A 19,511-nucleotide genomic window follows, 5' to 3' on the forward strand; every position below is an offset into this window, starting at 1 on the left:
GAGCGCGTCTCCCCTGTGGGTTCATCCCCTCCGCCAGCCTCCACCCCGTGCCAGCTCTGATGCGTCCCTCTCGTCCTGTAACAAACCCCTGCGGAACAGGGCCCGGTTCACACCCTGGGGACACAGGACCACACTGAGTCCCTGCCTCAGAGGCTCAGGAGAGCTGAAACTCCCCGCAGGTGTGGTGGCAAGTGGTCTGGTGTTGGAGGTGGAGGAGAGAGATGGAGGGCTTCAAGGGGGAGGAGGGATCATTGGGGCTGGAGAACGGGAGGCCGGTTGGGCAATCAGAGATGAAGTGCAGGGCCGTCCAGAGGGAAAGCATCAAGAGCCAGGCCCAGAGCAGGAAACAGGGAAATTAAGTGTCAAGGGCAAGTGGGGGAGGGAGGGGAAAGGGGAGAAAGGGGAGGAGGAGGAGGGGGAGGAGGAGGAGGGGGAGAAGGGGGAGGGAGAGAAAGGAGAGGAGGAGGAGGAGAAGGAGAGGGGAAGGAGGGGGAAGGAGGGGCAGGACAGGCAGTCCGGAGAGCAGCAAGAAGGGGTCAGATGACAGACTTGAATCTTTTCTTTCTTTCTCGTGACTCCCTGAGTGAGTCGGGGTCTGGGACCCCAGGAGAAGGGAGGAGAGCGTCAGGAGCTCCCGGAACAAGGCTGCAGAGATGCTGTTTCCACGGGTCCCCCAGCTCTGTCCCCCCCCCGTCAGTGCTCCACGGGGCTGGAGCCTGAGTCAGCCCGAGCGGCAGGCAGGGCCTTCAGCCAGACGCCCCTCAGCTCCTTCCCTCTCGCCAGGCGCCAGGCAAGGCAGCAGCCTCCTCAGCTCCGGCCAGGGCATCCTCCTCCCGCACCTGAGTCTCTTGGGCCCCTTGGCTGTCCCTGTGATGCGCCCACTGGGTCTGTCAGGTAGTTTAGTTGTGCTTGGGCCCCATCAAGCTTCTTTTCCAAAATCTCCCCCTGCCTGGCAGAGACCTGGACACAGAGTGTGGAGGGCAGCTCTTCCCATCACGGTGCAGACCAGACCCCACCTGCTTCCCACCCAGGTCACCTTCGCAGTCCCCTGCAAGTTCTTCCCTTTGTCCTGTCCTTTATTCTTGTTTTTCAGCACCTAGTGAACTGAACCACTCTCCATCGGCCCCGGGGTTCCCAGGAACCTGTCCTCACCAGAACCAGTGATAAAGAAAGAAAATTCCATGACACTTGTTAAAGCTCAGTAAGACTGAATAATCTTAGCGGGGTTCTTGAGACCGGCGCAGGGACCACTGTGATGGGGTCGTGCAGGGAGAGATTGGGGGCAACTCCAAATACAGCAGAGGCAGTGGGGATTTACAGCCAAGGAGCCGGTGTGGTCAATGGATGGAAAAACACTAACAGGAGACCTCAGGGGTAGGGGGATTCTGGCTAAACAAACCTGCCAGGATCTCCCTGAAGGCAGGGCCGGTGCTCAGTCCTCACCTGGGGGGGTGGGAGGGGATGGAACCCCATCGGATACTGAGTTGGGGAAGGTTCTTGTTAAAACTGGATTTTACAAGGAAGTGCCCAGATGGGCCCAGGAGAAGGTTTGGGAGCCTGACTAAAGTTTGGTCAAGCAAAGAATCGTTGTCACCAAACAACACGGCACAGATGAAGCAGCACAGAGCCCACTGAGGGCAGGGGCGGTGGTCCGGAGTGGGACCCCGTCCCCTCTGGAGGCACCATCACCCCAGCCACAACCTCACCTGGAGACCGGGCAGGTCTAAGGGCCCTGCGTTGAGTCCAGGTGTGGGCAGGAAAGGCTGCCCTCTTTTCTGACCCCCAGGGACCCCTGCCTCCCAAGGCTGTCCCTTAAAGGCAGCGCCCATGCCCAGGTGCCCGCACCTGCGTGTCAGGTGGCTTCACAGTTTTTCACGCCATGTCCTGCCAGCATCTTTCCCCAGGTTCTTTCTTTTTTTTCCCTTCCTGCCTTTATTTCCTTGATCACGCCCGTTTGAGCTCCCCTGAGGAGCAGGCAGGGTGTGGGCCCTGGATCTGGACTTGCAGTGGGTGACCCTGCCCCCAGGGGTCTCGCAGGAGGAGAGCGGGCCCGGAGGATAAAAGGGGCGACTAGTAGGCAAAGGGCGATTGGACGGGCTGCCTCTGGCCCCCGGGTGACTGCTGCCGGTCGCCTCCACTCGCAGCCACCGGGCCTCTGGGGGCCTCGGCACGCCCTGCACGCCCAGCTTCCCGTTGCCACAGGGGGAGGAAGTGCTGGTTATGAAGGAGGGTGTGCAGCTGGTTGGGGTCATTTCCCCTCCAGTTCACCCAGTGGTCCAACCAGCAGGACTGTCCCCCGGCCCCTCTTGCCTGGCACGTCCTAGGGACCATGCCTGGCCAGGTGCAGCCTCCGCCTTGGTGCTGGTGCACCCAGAGCCTCCCTTTATTGGGTGCCACTCCAGCCCTCCCTGCTGTCCAGCCTCTGCCCGGGCATGGGCCCGGCTTGGAGGTGGGCACAGAAGGGGTGAAACTGGAGATGCCCGGGGGGAGGATCTGGGCTTACGTTGTGCGTTTATTCATGTGTCATTTCATGCCGTAATGGAGTTGAATGTGAATCTGTGAAAAATTCGAAAACCCCAGATCGCATGGTGCTGTTGGATGTGGGCGTGATGAAGCAGCCCGGGTGGGCGTGGGGCGGGCGGCAGGAGGACTCTTTGGGACAGAAGCCCTACCTGGAGCTGGGCCGAAGGCACGCGGTCCCGGCCACGGCGGGTCTCCCCGATGTCAGCCCCTGTGGGCAGGAATGGGCCATCCTCAAAGGTGACCCTGTTTCTCTGGCACTGGACTAGGGGTGTCAGGGGGCACAGTGGGCAGTGGTCGCTAAATGTCCAGATGCCCTCCTGGCCTCCTTTCTGATCTCATTCGGTCCTGGGTGCTGGGAGAGGCTGGGAGGAGAGGCTGGGAGGAGACTCAGAGGCAGACAGGGCGGGGCCTGGGGTCAGCCTGTGGCGGCAGGAGGGGTGGGGACAGGGGCTGTTCTCGAATCCTCTGTCGGATCATAAATTACCTTGGTCACTAGTCACCCCAGCTCCCCCAGCAGACAAAGCCCGCTGTTTTCACAAGGAGCTGTGGGCTGGGGACGGGCAGGGGGCCCTGATGGTCCTCTGGGCTTCCAGAAACAGACACGACTGGGGGCGAGGGGACCCCGTGTCCCTCGGTGACCACAGGCCTGTGCCTGAAATCCCCAGCACCAAGACCAGGCCACCACGACCCAGACATTTACCCGAGCCTGGCGGTGGGTGGGCCCCTTCCGTCCCTGTGAATCCCCACTGTCATGGCGCTGACACAACGGCTGCAGTTAGGGTCATTCTGGGGATGGGGGTGTCCTGGGGAGGGAAACAAGCCTTCCTGACTCCTGGCCTGTGATTGGGCCGCTGGCCAGCCTCAGATTGGCCCCCTGTGAGGACGGGGCCTTCGGATAAAATCAGTTCTGCTCTTGATGAACGTTTTTGTTACCCACGAGACTGCCCACTTGCCCACTGGCCTCTGCCCTCCATCCCGGAGCAAGCAGGTGCACTGCCTGTCACCTCCTGATCCCCTGCCCCCAAGGATGGCCCCTGGAAATCCAGACCCCACCCCTGCCCGGGCCTGTGCGTGGACAGCCTGCCGTCCGGAAGCGCGGAAGCAGCAGGACAAAGCTGGCCTGCTAGGCGCTGCCACTGCCAGCCACGCCGGACAGGCTCCAGAGCTGGCGGAGGCCGATCCTGAGGGGCTTCTTGCCCGGTCCAGTGGGTCTGCTGGGTCCCGGCTGCACTGACAGGCTCCCCAGGGGTGGCCCTGTGTGTCCCACTGACCCAGGCCACACCATCCGGGCCCTACACGCCCTCGGGGTTCCCGAGCTCAGTTGCCTGATAACAGCACTGGGTTTGCAGCCCAGGCTGCACAGCGTGGCCCCACCCTGGGGCGCGAGGAGCCCCCGGGTCCTGTGTCACCTCCCGCCACAGGGCGACTGAGTGCGACCGCGCTTGGAGGCCTTCCTCCCTGGCTTGGAACCAGCTGAGACCCCCAGTTCCCACCCTCCAGGCCCCGTCATCCATCGCGCTGGGAGTGACCTTGATGGTGGCCTCGGTCCACCACTGCCTCAGACCCCTTACCTGGCTCTGGGCCCCACCCCTCAGAGTCCCACCCATTCGGATCCAGACAGGAGCCTGTGATTCTCATTCAGATCCTGAAAAATTGGGGTGCAGCTGAGGTGTGGGCTCACTGCCAGCCTCGTGGGAGAAGTGCCCCCCACACCCGACTCAGGGCGCTGCCAGCAAGGATTCACGCCCTCTGGCTGTGCTCTTGGCCCACCTGCAGGCCAGCCCAGGGGCCCTCCGGATGCTTCCCCCTGCTCAGCCCTCAGCACTCTCCCACGCCTCGCCCTCCGCCCCAAACCCCGCTCTCTCGCCACCTCTGGGTCGGAAAAATGCAGGAGCCTCAGCAGTGAGATCAGGGAGGAAGTGGAACGTGTTGTGCTGGCGTTTCTGTCTGCTTTGGCTGCTGTCACACTGTCGCAGGAAGTGATGGGCAGCAGCTCCGGTGCCTCCACGGTGGCTCTAGTTTAATCACCTCTTCTGACTCCTCCACAGCTCCTGGAGCTCCTGGAGCGCCCGCTCTGCTGCTCTAACGGGGGACGGGGGACGTCGGGCACGATGCTCCGGCCTCTGGGCGTGGCCGTCCGCTCACATCCCGCATCTCACAGCTCTTGAAACGTCCGGGTGTCGCCGTGCCTAGGGTACAGTCCCGAGTTAAAGCTGTGGGCACCTTTCAGGAAGGGCGGGGTCACCACCTGTAACGTGTGTGTGGCAGTTGCTTTCTTCTGGGGGCCCAGGGTTCCAGGTCTGAAAACTGGCTGGCAGGTCTCTGCTTGCTGCCCGTTGATTTGCCCCAGGGGTTTTGCTCCCTGCAGCTGCCACCTCCACAGCCCCGTCACGGGTTCCCTGGTACTGCAGGCTGACGCGATGATGACCACATCCCGGCCCGGTTGTGGAGCCGTGCCGTCCGGGGGCCAGCTGTGCCGGTGGGCGCATGAGTGGAGCAGTGACGGAGGCAGGGACGGGGGCTGCGCCTGGGTCTGGGAGCGCGGATGCCCTGCCGAGCCAGGTCTGGCCGCTGCTGACGCTGAAGCCGCCACATCTCAGCAGGAGGGACGGAGCCCTCCGTCCGGCTCCATCCCTCCTGAGACCAACCAGCCTCCTGGGGGGGGGGGCTGACCCTTTTGTGCCATTTCTACACTGCAGGGTGTGATTTTTCACCCTGCTGGGATTGTTACAGAGATCAGGAATGGGTCTGGTGTTTTTGCCCAAGTGCCTCGATCAGCAGCATCACCTGAGAACTCGCAGAGTGATTTACTCCGTGGAGCCTCGTATGACATCACCGCAGACAAAGGGACACACTTTACACCAACAGAGGTATATGTTTCCGAGGCCTGCTGTAACAAAGTTCCACAAATTTGGATGACTTAAAAGAAGTTTATGATTTCACCGTTCTGGACGCTAGAGGTCCGATACTAAACAGCAGACAGGGCCGTGTTCTCTCTGAGGGCTCTAGGGAAGCTTGGTTGGGATTACATGGAATATATGATCAGTTTGGGGAGAATAATAAACCCCCAAAGTACCGAGTCTTCCAATCCATTTGCAAACGGTAACTATTCGTACACACTGGGTAGAGTGTACACAGATCTCTCCATGACTTCTTAAAGCTCTATGTGAATCTACCTTATCTCAATTAAAAAATTTTAAATTAAATTACAAAAATATGAAAAATCAATGTCATTTAGAGTATCATCAAAAATGTGACATACTGGGACTTCCCTGGTGGTCCAGTGGTAAAGAATCCGCCTTCCAATGCAGGGGACCTGGGTTCGATCCCTGGTCCGGGAAGATCCCACATGCCATGGAGCAACTAAGTCCGTGCGCCACAACTACTGAGCCCGCACGCCACAACTAGAGAGAGAAAACCCACATGCCACAACCAGAGAGAAGCCCGAGCGCCGCAACAAAGAGACCGAGCGCCATAACGAAAGATCCCGCGTGCCTCAACGAAGATCCCACGTGCCGCAACTAAGACCCAGCACAGCCAACATTAAATAAATAAATAAATATTTAAAAAAAAATGTGCCAAAGGAATTTAAGAAGACTTAAATGTATGGAGAGATATAGCATGTTCATGGATTGGAAGACAATATTATTTATAGTCTCCCCAAACTGACCTATATATTCCATGTAATCTTAATCAACCCACCAGCTGGTGTTTGTGAAGAGGTTAATAAGGCCACTCAAAAACTTATATGAAAATGCAAAGCAGTTAAAACAGCCAAAACAATTTCTGAAACCTCATGAAACTATACTTAATATTCATAAATTTTACTGTTTACAAATAATACCTCAAAAAGCTGATTTAAAAGAAACTTTCTGCAAATGAAAATTCTAGATTTAGATGCTCTCACTGGTTAATTCTTCCAAACATTCAAAGAAAAGATAGTGTCAATCTTCCAAGCTTCTTTCAGAGGAAAGAAAGAAATGAACACTTCCTAATTAATTTTAAGAAGCTAGCATAGTCTTGATTTTTAAATAAAAATGGATAAGGTATTACAAAAAGTGAACATTCCAGAGCAATAGCCCATGAAAATTAATGAAAACATATCCTAAACATAATATTGGAAAATCACCAATGGCCCACAAAAAGGAAAACATACTATATAATCCAATATATACAGAAAATTATTTGTTAAATTCAGCACAATTTGTGATTACAACTCTCTCAGCAAACTAAGAACAGAAGGGATCTTTCTAATCTGATAAAGGTCACTATAAAACCGGCTCTAACTTGCATCATCTTTATGGTGAACTCTTGAACACCTCCCCCCTTGTTATCACCCGTTCTACTCTCTCTGTCCTGGATAGAGAAACAAGGGGATCATCATTTTACTCATTCAGGGACTTCCCTGGTGGTCCAGTGGTTAAGAATCCACCTTCCAATGCAGGGTACGTGGATTAGATTTCTGGTCTGGAAACTAAGATCCCACGTGCCGCAGGGCAACTAAGCCCGCGTGTGCAACTACAGAGCACGCGAGCCACAACTAGAGAGAAGCCTGTGTGCCCCAATGAAAAGATCCTGCGTGCCACAGCAAAGATCCCATGCAACTAAGCCCCGATGCAGCCGAAAATATAAATAAATAAAGATTTTTTAAAAAGATGAGAAATCAACTTCTTATCATTTGGACATCATGTGATTTTGAGTTTAGAACATAATGTACAGAGAAAATATTGGAATTAATCCATGAATTTAGAAGGGTCATTGGTTATAAGATTAAAACCAATTGTATTTCTATATATTTGCAATAATAAATTTGGAATCTTAAGTTTTAAAAACCCCACTGAGTTCTGGCCCTAGGATCATTTCAGCTGCCTACATCCAACTCCATTTACTCTTTCTAGCAAGAAAAGGAATTCAGATCAACAGAGCAAGGGAACAAGACTCCACGCCCCTCATGACCTCAGCATGCATAGGAGATGGAGAGACCACAGATGTCATTTACTTTCATGTAGAAAAACGAACACAAACTTCTGGCAGAGCCGTCTTTGGACCTGGGGCACCTGCTGTGCAGCGTGGGTATCGCTGGAGAGAGCGGACGGAAACGGGAGAAAGGAACCAAGGGTCTGAGAGTGATGGGCTGGACAAAAGCATCCTCAGAAAGAGAAGGTCCAGCTCCCCTCGTGGGGATGCTGGGAGCCAGACTGAGAGCTGCTGGCCAGCGGCCTGGCTACAGGTGATGGGCTTGAGAAGATGCAGGGATGCAGGGGCAATGGGAGATGCATCCTTTCTTGGGAAGCAGACCAGTAGGAGGGGCGAAACCCCTGCAGGCTTGGCGGCAAATGGAAAGAAGGAAGGAAGAAGGGGAAATTAAGTGCTGCAGCAACCAGAGAGACTCCTGATGTTGGCAGGCACCCACCCCTCCCACCGCCAGACCACGGACGCAGGAACAGGGGCACTTCATCGCGCAGCCGGAAGAGGGCGGCCTCGCGCCAGGAGGCCGCGTCCTACTGCGCACCCATCTGTGGGAAGACACTGCAGGGAAAATTAAAACGAGAATAAAACTTTTCTCTTGAAAAATGTCTCAGAAAACGAACCAGGAAGCAGAATAAATCTCTCATGCCTGAGTCAAAACATTTGAAAATATGAAGGAACACCTTGCATCAGAAGTTCAGAACCTCAAAACAACAGTAGGCAATAAAAAGAAGACATGAGATGAAAAACGATGAAAGTGAGGAAACAAATGGAGGAAAACGTAAAGACCAGCTTAGAAATAAAGTCTCACAAAGTTCCAAGGGAGCAGGCATTTGAGATCGTTAAGTCGGAAGCTGTAGCAGAGGCACTGAGGCAGGAAGGCAGGCAAACAAGAGGACAAAGCAACCTAAATCCGAACTAAAAGGGCTCACCTGTTCCTGTAAAAACTACCTAGAATGGTGAGCGCTAAGACTATGCTAGTAGAAAATGCAAACGACACAGGGCTTCCCTGCTGGCACAGGGATTGAGAATCTGCCTGCCAATGCAGGGGACACGGGTTCGAGCCCTGGTCAGGGAAGATTGCACACGCCGCAGAGCAACTAAGCCTGTGCGCCACAACTACTGAGCCTGTGCTCTAGAGCCCGCAAGCCACAACTACTGAGCCCATGTGCCACAACTACTGAAGCCCACGTGCCACAACTACTGAAGCCCGCGTGCCTAGAGTCTGTGCTCCGCAACAAGAGAAGCCACCGTAATGAGAAGCCCGCACACCACAACAAAGTGTAGCCCCCACTCGCCGCGACTAGAGAAAGCCTGTGCGCAGCAACGAAGACCCAACGCAGCCAAAAATAAATAAATAAAATAAAAATAATATTAAAAAATGTAAAAGATACAGAAGCGCCCCTTAGTGCCTACAACCCACAACATATATGTAAGGGAAAAAAATAGGTTGGTATCAGACTCCTCAAGACGCAGTGAAGCAGAAATGATTAAAAAAAAAAAAAATCACCCTCAAGTTTGGGGACTTCCCTGGTGGTCCAGTGGTTAAGTGGTCCAGTGGGCCCCCAATGCAGGGGGCCCGGGTTCAATCCCTGGTCAGGGAACTAGATCCCTCATGTTGCAACTAAAGATCCTGCGTGCCACAACTAAAAGATCCTACGTGCCACAACTAAGACCCGGCGCAGTCAAATAAATAAATAAATATTAAAAAATAAAGAAAATAAAGTTTGAACCAAGGATTTTATATGTAGTCAAGAGTATAACCAAGCGTCAGTGCTACAGAAAAAAGTTTTTAAAGCCCTAAACTTCGATTTTAGTAAAAAAGGAAAAGAAATGACAATACACGAATCAAATTCCCAATTCAAAAAAACTGGAGGGGGGGAACCAAAGCGAACAGAAGAAAGCATGGAGAAGAAAATCATAAGGCTAGAAGCAGAAGTAAATGGTGCAGAGAACAAAGCCAGATGTGATTAATAAAGCAAAAGCTTGGTTTTCTGAAAAATTAAAAGAACTAGATGAGGAACTAACTAACCTAATCAATAAAAGAGGGACAGTACAAATATACAAATAATAAATACTAAGAGTGAAGTAATTATTGAAAGAGAGAAAAAATTTTTAAATGATAACAGACTATTTCATATACCCTTCTACAAATACAGGACCTCAGATGAAGGGGATAACTACCTAGGAAAATACACTTAAGCAAAATTTATCCCAGTTGAGAGAGAAAGCTTAAAGAGATCAATTTCAGTAGAAAATAAAGAAACATAATAAGAAACTAACCCAGCACAAACAACCAGGATCAGATGATTTCACACAAAAAATTCTACAAAATCTTCAAAGACCAGATTTTCCTAATGACACATAGATTGTTTGAGAACATAAAAAAGAAGACTTCCAAATTCTTTTAATGAAGCCAGTATAATATTGATAACCAACCTAATAAAAATTGTAAAAAGAAAATTACAGACCAACATCTCTTAGATATATCAGTGCAAAAATCTTAAAGAAATATTAACAAACATAATCCAACAGCACATTAAGAAAATAATACAGTATGACAAAGTAGGATATATTCCTAGGATTCAGTGATAATTAAATATCAGGGAATTTGTTAATGTAATTCATCCTATTAATAGATATGAAAATAAATGTCATAGGAGTAAATCTATAGACTTTGAAGTACCTTTGAATAGACTAACTATCCTTTCTTAATTAAAAATATTCAAGAGGAATATAATCTCTTAAAGTTGTCATCTTACAGGACTTCCCTGGTGGTCCAGTTGTTAAGAATCTGCCTTCCAATGCAGGGGACTTGGGTTCCATCCCTGGTCAGGGAACTAAGATCCCACATGCCGCAACTAAGACCCAACACAGCCAAAAATAAATAAATAAACAAAATAAAATGTAACATTTATTTTTTTTAAAAAAGTTATCATCTTACATTAGAAGAAAAATACCCATTATAAGAAAAGCATTCCCATCACTATTTGAAATTCAGTCAGAAGTATTCACTGATACAGTTAGAAAACATTAAACAATTAGAGGCTTTAGAATGGAAAAAGAAGTAAAACCAGGTCCATTTGTAGATGATACGGCAGTATACCTGGAAATCCTAGAGAATAAGGAATAAAAGTAACAAATTTGGAAAACAATCAGTAATGAATCAGGATGCAAAGTAAGCATATAAAATTCAGTAGCCATCAGAGGGCGTCCGGGATTTGCGAGGATGAAGTAGACTGGCGGTCACATGCTCCCACTGGACCAAGAAGAAAAAAACAGGCAGGTTGCAGGTGTCGTAAGTAAACGAGTTGGGGAGCTGAGAGGGACAAGGACCAACCGGACTGGCTTCCAGAGGTGGGGAAGTCCCCCGAGCTGAGCCGACGCTGCCAGCCTGCCCTGTCTTTCCTTCCTGGGGATTTGCCAACCACCAGCGGGACTGTATCCACAAACCAGGGGGGAGGGGCGAGCACGCTCAGCTCCGGGAAAGCGAAACCTACGAGAAACCAAACCGGAATGCGCGCTGAGTCCCGGATGCAGGCGGTGGTACCCAGGGCGGGGCGTGTATAGGGAAGAGTGACGTCCGCGGCAGTCCCACGGCTCTCAGGAGCCAAGTTCCTACCCGAGGAAAGAGGCCTGCTCCAAACACACATCTGATCTTGCTCTGAAGAGACTTGCCAGAGTCTAAAGCGGCCGCAGGAGTTGGGAGTGGGAGGCTTAAAAGCAGGGCGCACAGACGTGAAGGGCATCTGCCACGCTTTCCAGGACCAGGAGACAGGCCTGCGCGAGTCTCCACCGGAAGCCTAGGAGGAGAGGGACAGGAGGGGGTATGAGTTTCCTAAAGCTGCTGCGGTCCAGCCCAACCCAGCTCAACTTGTGATGGAGTTGACCTGGTGAATGAGGAAACGAGGGAACCGCTACTACAGAGGTATGCGTGGCCTCTGGCTCTTATTTATACAAGGCCCCAAGGTGACCAATAGCAATAGGGGAGAAAAGCCGCAGACACAGACCAACGGATGATCCAGACAATGGAGTGAGCAGAAAAGGACTTTAAAGTAACAAGTATGACAAGTATGTTCAATAATAGACTTTAAAAACTGAGAGTTTTGACAGAGAATAGGACTTTATGAAACAAATCAAATAAATATTCTCTGTATTGGCCAGGATTCTACAACCAATAGAATGTGTGTAGAAACAAAAAGAGATTTATTTTAAGGAACTGGCTGCAGGGACAAAATCTTCAGGATGGGCTGTGCTGGGGGGGAAGAAGTCTTCCTGTACCCTTCTGGCTGGTCTAAGGATGAAATTGACGTGAGACAGATTAACAGGAGAGAATCACGCAGAAGTTTAACAACATGTCTACATGGGAGAGACCCAGGAGAACTGAGTAACTCACCAAAGGGGCCGCAGCCCTCACCTTAAATACATCCTCAGCTAAAGACAAAACAGGTTGTTGAAGGTGGGGAGAGTCAGTTATGGCAGGTGACCAGGATTGTGAGGCAGATTTAAGTCACTGCCTTCTCCAATGATAAGAGTTTCTAGAGATTTGGTCATCCCAAATGGAGATTTCCCTTATAAATGTAAATGTTTCTTAAAAAAGGTCAACTCCTACTTGGTTGTCAGAGCCCTTCCCATGTCTTTCTCAGAAAATAACCAGCTGAAAACAATGAATGTGCCAAAGAGACGTATTTTAGGGGGGCAAATTCTGCTCCCCTGCAGCCAGAAGGCCGGAGAGCTGATGCTGCAGTTAAAGTCCAAAGACTGTTTGCTGCAGAATTCCCTCTTGCTTGGAGGAGGTCAGTCTTTTGTTCTATTCAGGCCTTCAGCTGATTAGATGAGACCCACCCATATTATGGAGAGCAGTCTGCCTCACGCAAATGTCACCAATTTAAATGGCAATCTCATCCAAAAACATCCCCACAGAAGCATCCAGAATAGTGTTTGACCACATATGAGAGTACTGTGGCCCAGCCGAGTTAACACATACAATTAACCATCGCATTCTGGAATTAAAAAATAAAATATCTGAAATTAAGAACTCGTTTGGATGAATTAAGAGCAGAAGACGATATGAACGTAGGTAGAGACAGGACAGTATAAAATTGCCCAAGGGAAGCTTAGAGAGAATAAAAACAATAGAAAAAAATTAATCGCGCATAAGGGCCTGTGAGACTCAGTCAAATGGTCTAACTTTACATGAGATTGGAGTACCACAGGGAAGAAAGAGGGAATAAATAAATACTTGAAGAGATAACATTGTTCAAAATCCATGAAAGATAATTCACAGATCCATGGATTGCAGAAAACTCTAAGCAGGATAAATGCAAAGAATGTCATCCCAACTAGTGACACTGCAATCAAAATGCTGAAAACCAAAAAACAATACTCTTAGCAGCCAGGGGAAAGAGACACAGTATCTACAAAACAACAACAATTAAGAGCTAAAGCTGACTTTTCACAAAAAAGCCAGAAGAAACTGAAACTGTATCTTGAAAGTGATGAATGACAAAGTCTAGCAACCCTGAATTCTATGCCAACCAAAAATAATGTTCAGAGATATAGAAAACAAAAGAGTTTGATTTATACACAAGTTGCGATAATTCATTGCCAGCAGACTCAAACCACAAGAAATAAAAAAGGAAGCTCTTCAAGGTAAAGTGAAATGATTACAAATGGGAACATGGAACTCTAGGAAGAAGGGCAGAGAAGCAGGAGTGATAACTCCGTGTAACTGAGCAGGACCCTCTGGGGTCTTCCCGGGACAGACCCTCCTCCCATATCCTCTGCTGTAGCTCCTCTCTGAAGTACCCAGATAACAGTATCTGATGCACATTTCCTGAGTTGTTTTATGGATGCTAAAACCACCACCAAATGGAAGAAATAAACTCCTTGATGATCATGAGGCCCCAAACCTACAAGCACCTAAGGATTGATAATGTTAACCACCCTCTTACCTCACCATCAACCAATCAGAGAATTGTACCTGAGCTGATCACAGACCCTGAGGCATACCTGGAGGCACAATGTGAGGTCTTGGGGAGAGAGAGCTAGCACTAGCCTGGGGTTCTGTTTTTATGAAGTCGAGGGTGGGGGCCTAGGGTTTGGTGGGCTCACTCTTTATTGGTGACTTTGAAACAGAAGAGTGGGGATTTAAAGCATGGGTAGAGGAAAAACTAGAGCCCAGGATGGTGAGTTATAGAAACCAACTAAGAGCTCTAAAACAAAGGAGCCTGGGGGTGGGCATGTCTGGCTCCTACCTAGTCCTGTGGCTGGCAATGTGTTTATTCTAGAGAGTCATTTGGGAGTGGGTGCCTGCAAAGCTGAGGTCAGGCCCTTGCATTAGAAAAAGAGAAACCGGGGCTTCCCTGGTGGCGCAGTGGTGAAGAATCCGCCCGCCAATGCAGGGGACGTGGGTTCGAGCCCTGGTCTGCGAAGATCCCACATGCCGCGGAGCAACTAAGCCCATGCGCCACAACTACTGAGCCTGCGCTCTGGATCCCACGAGCCACAACTGCTGAGCCCACATGCCACAACTACTGAAGCCCGGGCGCCTAGAGCCCGTGCTCCGCAACAAGAGAAGCCGCCGCAGTGAGAAGCCTGTGCACCGCAACGAAGAGTAGCCCCCGCTGGCCACAACTAGAGAAAGCCCACGTGCAGCAACGAAGACCCAACGCAGCCAAAAATAGATAAATAAAATAAAATAAATTTATAAAAAAAAAAAAAAGAAAAAGAAAAAAAGAAACCAAGTGTCAGGGCTGAACTACATTAACCCAACTATGTTAGTTCTCATGTTAAATGTAAATGGACTTAACATTCCAAAGTAAAAGCAAAATTGTTTAGACTGGATACAAAATAACACTAAACTGGTTACAACTCTGACTTTAAAAATCAGGACACAGAATAGCTGAAAAGAAAAAGAGTGGGAAAAACATCATGCTGACAGTAATCCAAAGAAATCTTGTTTCACCCTATTAATGCCATATAAAGTATACTTTAAGGCAAGAAATATTACTAAAAGATATTTCATAGTGATAAAAAGTCAATATAACACAAAGATATGTCAATCCTACCTCTGTATACAACTAGTAACAGCTTCAAAATGTTTAAGCAAGATATGGCAGAAGTGAAAGTTGAGGCAAATCTACAGTGACACAAATATTTTAACATAAATCCTTTAAGTAACTGATAGTGTTGCAGGAAGGGGGACCCCTTCCAGGGCCCCAGAGCGGGCTCTTGTCTAACGCTCAGAAATGAATTGTCCGAGGAGACATATGTGCTGACAGAGCAAGAGACTTTATTGGGAAGGGGCGCCGGGCGGAGAGCAGGAGGGTAAGGGGCCCCAGGAGGACTGGTCTGCCACGTGGCTCGCAGTCTCGGGTTTTATGGTGATGGGGTTACTTTCTGGGCTGTCTCTGGCCAATTATCCTACTTGTGCCCATATTTGGTCTGACTCAGGGCGCTTCCTGGTGGTGCGTGCATCTCTGAGTTAAGATGGATTCCAGTCGGAGGGTTTCTGGGAGGTTGGCAGGATGTGCTATGGGCTGGCGTCTCCTCTCTCCTTTTGGCCCCTCCCAAATTCTCCTGGTTAGTTTTCTGCGGCAGCATCGTGTTCCTTATTGGGACCTCCTTTTGTGTGAAAGTGGTTATTATCATGCCTGGCCAAGGCGGGCAGTTTTGGTCAATGGTTCCCTAACAATAGAACAAGCAGACAAGAACGTCACTTAGAATACATAAATTTGTACAAGATTGCAAAAAATTAACATAATGGACATATATGGAACATCATACCAAACAAGTGAATCCATATTTAAGTGCATGTAGAACACTTACCAAATATATCATATACTCAATCGTGCAGTTAATCTAGGAAAACAAAATATAGGAAAGTTGGAGAGGAAGAAATCCAAACAAGAATGGCTAGTATAACAAGTACTGAAAATAACCCGGAGCTGTGCAGGATGTGGAGCAGCTGGAGAGCTTACACTTTACCAGTCTCACTATAAACTGGCACAATGTGCTAAGGTTCCTGTGGATGGAAAATGTTGCTGCCATGTCAGCAGCCAAAGGATGTTGCAGCCATCAACCACCACCGCCCCCCGGAAGGTGAGCCCTGAGGGAACGCAGGATGGAGACGAGGAGGGTGCCCACTGCCAAGCCCTCAGCTGCCGCAGCTGCCCCACTTGTGCAACCCGAGGGGACTCATGATGGGAAAGAACGGGATACTGGCCCTAGAAGCTGAGATGCCTATCAAAGGAGTGATTTCAATGAGCCCAGGCTCTTACATCTTCCTATTCATAGAAAAGCGCTACATTCCTTAACTTGAGATGTCTGGTTTTCTTTAATTAACAATAATCTTTTGGGAATTCCCTGGTGGTCCAGTGGTTAGGAGTCTGGCTTCCACTGTAGGGGGCACGGGTTTGATCCCTGGTCAGGGAATTAAGATCCTGCATGCTGTGCGGTGCGGCCAAAGATAAATAAATAAAATCGGCCCTTAAAACAAAACAAACAAATAACTCCAATAGTCTTTTGATGCTCCGACTACCTGTCTTTGCTGCAAAACTTCTGTATATCCTCACTCCTCCCTGACCTCTCCCGAGCAGAAACTCAGAGCTATTCTGAGAGGCTGCCTCCCAGACTTGAAGTCCTCAGAAAGGCCGCCAAATAAAACATGATTCTCAACTTTTAGGTTATGCTTCCTTTCAGTCGACATTAAACATACACATAACCTGTGACCCAGCATTTCCACTCCCAGGTACGTACTCGAGAAAAAAGTTCACCAAGATAAATGCCCACGAATGTTTAGAGCTGTATTATTCATGAGCATCAAACCTGTCAACAGGGGGCTTCCCTGGTGGCGCAGTGGTTGAGAGTCCGCCTGCCAATGCAGGGGACACGGGTTCGAGCCCTGGTCTGGGAAGATCCCACATGCCGCGGAGCAACTGGGCCCGTGAGCCACAACTACTGAGCCTGCGCCTCTGGAGCCTGTGCTCCGCAACAGGAGAGGCCGCGACAGTGAGAGGCCCGCGCACTGCGATGAAGAGTGGCCCCCGCTCGCCGCAACTGGAGAAAGCCCTAGCACAGAAACGAAGACCCAACACAGCCATAAATATAAAAAAAAAACAAAACAAAACAAAACCTGTCAACAACCTTAACGCCCATTAAGGGCAGAATAAATACATAAATGCTGGCATGGGCACACAATAGAATACTACATGGAAATGAAAAAGAATCCTCTACTGCTACACTCAGCAACATAGGAATCTCACAGAGTGATGAGTTTAAAAAGCAGCAGAGTTCATTTCCTGGCAGCGCCACACCAGCAGAGAGCCTGTGCTGCTGGGGGCACTTCAGAGGACTTGTGAGGTCACCAAAAACAGCTCCCTTCTGAGTCACGGAAAGTCAACTGATCAGGAACTTTAACTGTATCCTTACAGTCCCTTCCCTTGTGCACTTTCTATGGTGAATACAAGTTACAGGTCTCACTCACACTCACACAAAGATTTCAGAGAGGAGACACAGAGGTCAAGAAAGTAAAGTGAGGATTTACGAAGCGACAGCGCGCTCTCAGTGCGACAGCGGGCAGACTCACGTGAGTAGCTGTGCGGAGTTTCTTTGGCAAGCTGCTCATGTGGGGTGCAGAAGTGAAGGGGCGGAATATTCATTGGGGAGGGAGGGGTTTGGGGTCGTATTCCCTGATTTTCCTCCCAGCTCCACCTTCCCAAGAGGCGGAGGCATTTCTTCTTTATTTAGCCTTGATCATGAGTGTCATGGCTTCGGTGCCCGATGGGTATTTCTTATCTGGGAGGCTAATTTTATTGTAATCAGAGTATAATGAGCAAAAGGTTACTTTTGGACTCTGGAGATTCCAGCCTCTTCTCATCTTTCTTTGTCTGTCTCCAGGGCACTTGCCATCCCAAAATGTGTGGTTTCCTGTCAGTCCAGAGGTTCCTGCTTTTCTCTGTCTGTCCAAGGGCCACCGTTGTTTACAAGATGTATGGTTTCCTGCCATCTGGCCCGTGCCCCCCTTCCTCTGCTCGTATCTAGCTACCTGCCTGCTGTAACACCATGACCCACTACTCGCTTTGTACATGTAGATCTGGATTGTGTAAACTGTCAATAATACACCATCTGGCGTATAACCCTTTGTCTCAGAAACATGTAACCTTGCCTTGACCTTTAGCGGGTGGAAGAGTCCTCAGAGTTTTCTGAAAGACTGTCTCCCAGCTTATAATCCTCAGGTTGGCGCCACTAAAATTCTCTTTTCTTAGAATGACTGTTGATTACTTTTTTGTGGACAGGAGGACCCTCAGGGGTGGAGGCGGGGCTGGGGGCTTGCCCTCACACTGTGGCCCGGGTCATCCCTGGCCTGTCCACCCTGCTGGGGACCACAGCGTCCCTCCCACGGGGACCACAGCTCTCACTAGGCCCCGGGGGAGGAGGGCTGGGGCCTGAGGACGAGTAGACCACTGAGGAAACCGAGTCACAAATCTGAGACACCACGGGAGGGAGAGCGAGGCCGCCTTCCCAGGGGAGCTCGGGCGCCAGCAAGTGAGGGGACCTGGGAGGTCTGTTCCTAGCAGGGGGCTCAGCAAGGAGAGCCTCGGGGGGGCAGGATGCTGTAGTCCCCTCGGGACTGGCCCAGAGCCGGGAGCTCCTCCATCCCCTTCTCTGACAGGCGCTCTTGGTGATCCTGGGGGAAGGGACGCAAATTACAAGGACCTGCAGGAAAGGCTGGGGTCACTGGGAGCCCGGGGTTGCTAGTCTGACCCTCACCGGCTCCAGACCCCAGGCTATGAGGGTCTCAGGCCCAGTGCAGCAGAAGCTGTGGGAACGGGGAGGGGGATGGGGGTGGAGCGGCGGGTGAACCCATCTCTGTGACACCCTCAGGATGGCAAGACTCTGCTCACTCCTCTGGGCAGAACCGGCCGGGGTGCCCATGAGCGGCCAAGAGCTGCCTCCCTGCCCCCCAGCCCCACCCCAGGCATTAATGTGAGGAGGGAGCCAGACGCCCCTGGGTTCAGTAGGGTGAGAGCCACTGGAACCCACCCTTCCAGCCTCTGAGCCCCTCTCCTGCCCACCCCCAGTCCAGGCCTGGGGTGCTATCAGTGTCCCAAGTCCTGACCCTGGGACCGTGTGTGTGTGTGTGTGTGTGTGTGTGTGTGTGTGTGTGTGTGTGTGTGTGTGAGGGGTGGACGGGGCATCTTGTGAAAGCTGGGCCTGGGGGGGCAGAGCTCAGGGACATCTGGCTAATCCCAGACTCAGGTGAGCCGGAAGCGGGTGCCTGTGTCCCCACAGGCTTCTCCAGTTCCCTGGGGGGGGTCCTCAGGCTGGGGGAGCTGTCAGCAGGGGGGCTGTCAGCAGAGGAGCTGAGGGTTGGGGGAGGGACGGGGGCTGGGGACCCTCAGCCTGGCGTCCCCTCTAGCCCTCAGGAGGAGGCCAGCTGTTAGAAGAGGTAGCTCCGCCCAGCCTGGGCCCACCCCCCCGGGCCCGCGGAGAGCCCCGCCCTGCTCTGCCCCGGAGGCTAAACGGAAGGGCTGAGGGCGGAGGGCAGACGCCCCCTCGAGCGACCTGGCGCTCCTGTCGTCCGTGTTCCGCTCGCGGCCGCCAGGGGACGGCGCCTCGCCGGCTAACTCAGAGTCTCCAAGTCCCAGCAGCTCGGGCACCTAGAGCAGCGCTCCTCCTGCACTTTCCACTCCGACCTTAAATGTTTTCCTTCCCAGGACTTCATCGTGTCACTCAGATTTCTCCAGGGAGCTGTCCTCCCAGAATACACCCTCTGCTGAGGTTATTAACCTTCCATTCAAGGGGTCCCAGAAAGCACCCGTGGGTGGGGCTCAGAGAAGGGAGGTCCATCTGTGCTGTGGCTCCGTCACCAGCCCTGGGGATGGTCTGGTGCCCGCACCTCCCACCCCCCCCGCCAACGGCACCAGACCGGGGGGAGCCAGGGGACCAGAGGAACTCTGAAAGCTCCGGCAGGGCAAACCCAGGCCGGGCCGTGAGGTAGCCTTTGCGAGGGGCCC

The 19,511-nt window shown here is 51.0% G+C and overlaps 1 long non-coding RNA gene across 1 annotated transcript; it reads right to left on the reverse strand.

Moving 5' to 3' along the window:
• Positions 1-14,765: 14,765 nt before the first annotated feature.
• LOC309614889 lies at positions 14,766-17,392 on the reverse strand. The gene is made up of 3 exons (XR_014236452.1): positions 17,039-17,392; positions 15,322-15,354; positions 14,766-15,180 (listed from the first exon to the last, which is right to left on the reverse strand). It is a non-coding gene; the product is annotated as an uncharacterized lncRNA (long non-coding RNA).
• Positions 17,393-19,511: the final 2,119 nt, after the last annotated feature.

The sequence above is a fragment of the Balaenoptera borealis genome (assembly GCF_965194805.1).
Source record: "Balaenoptera borealis genome assembly, chromosome: 17".
Taxonomy (NCBI): domain Eukaryota; kingdom Metazoa; phylum Chordata; class Mammalia; order Artiodactyla; family Balaenopteridae; genus Balaenoptera; species Balaenoptera borealis.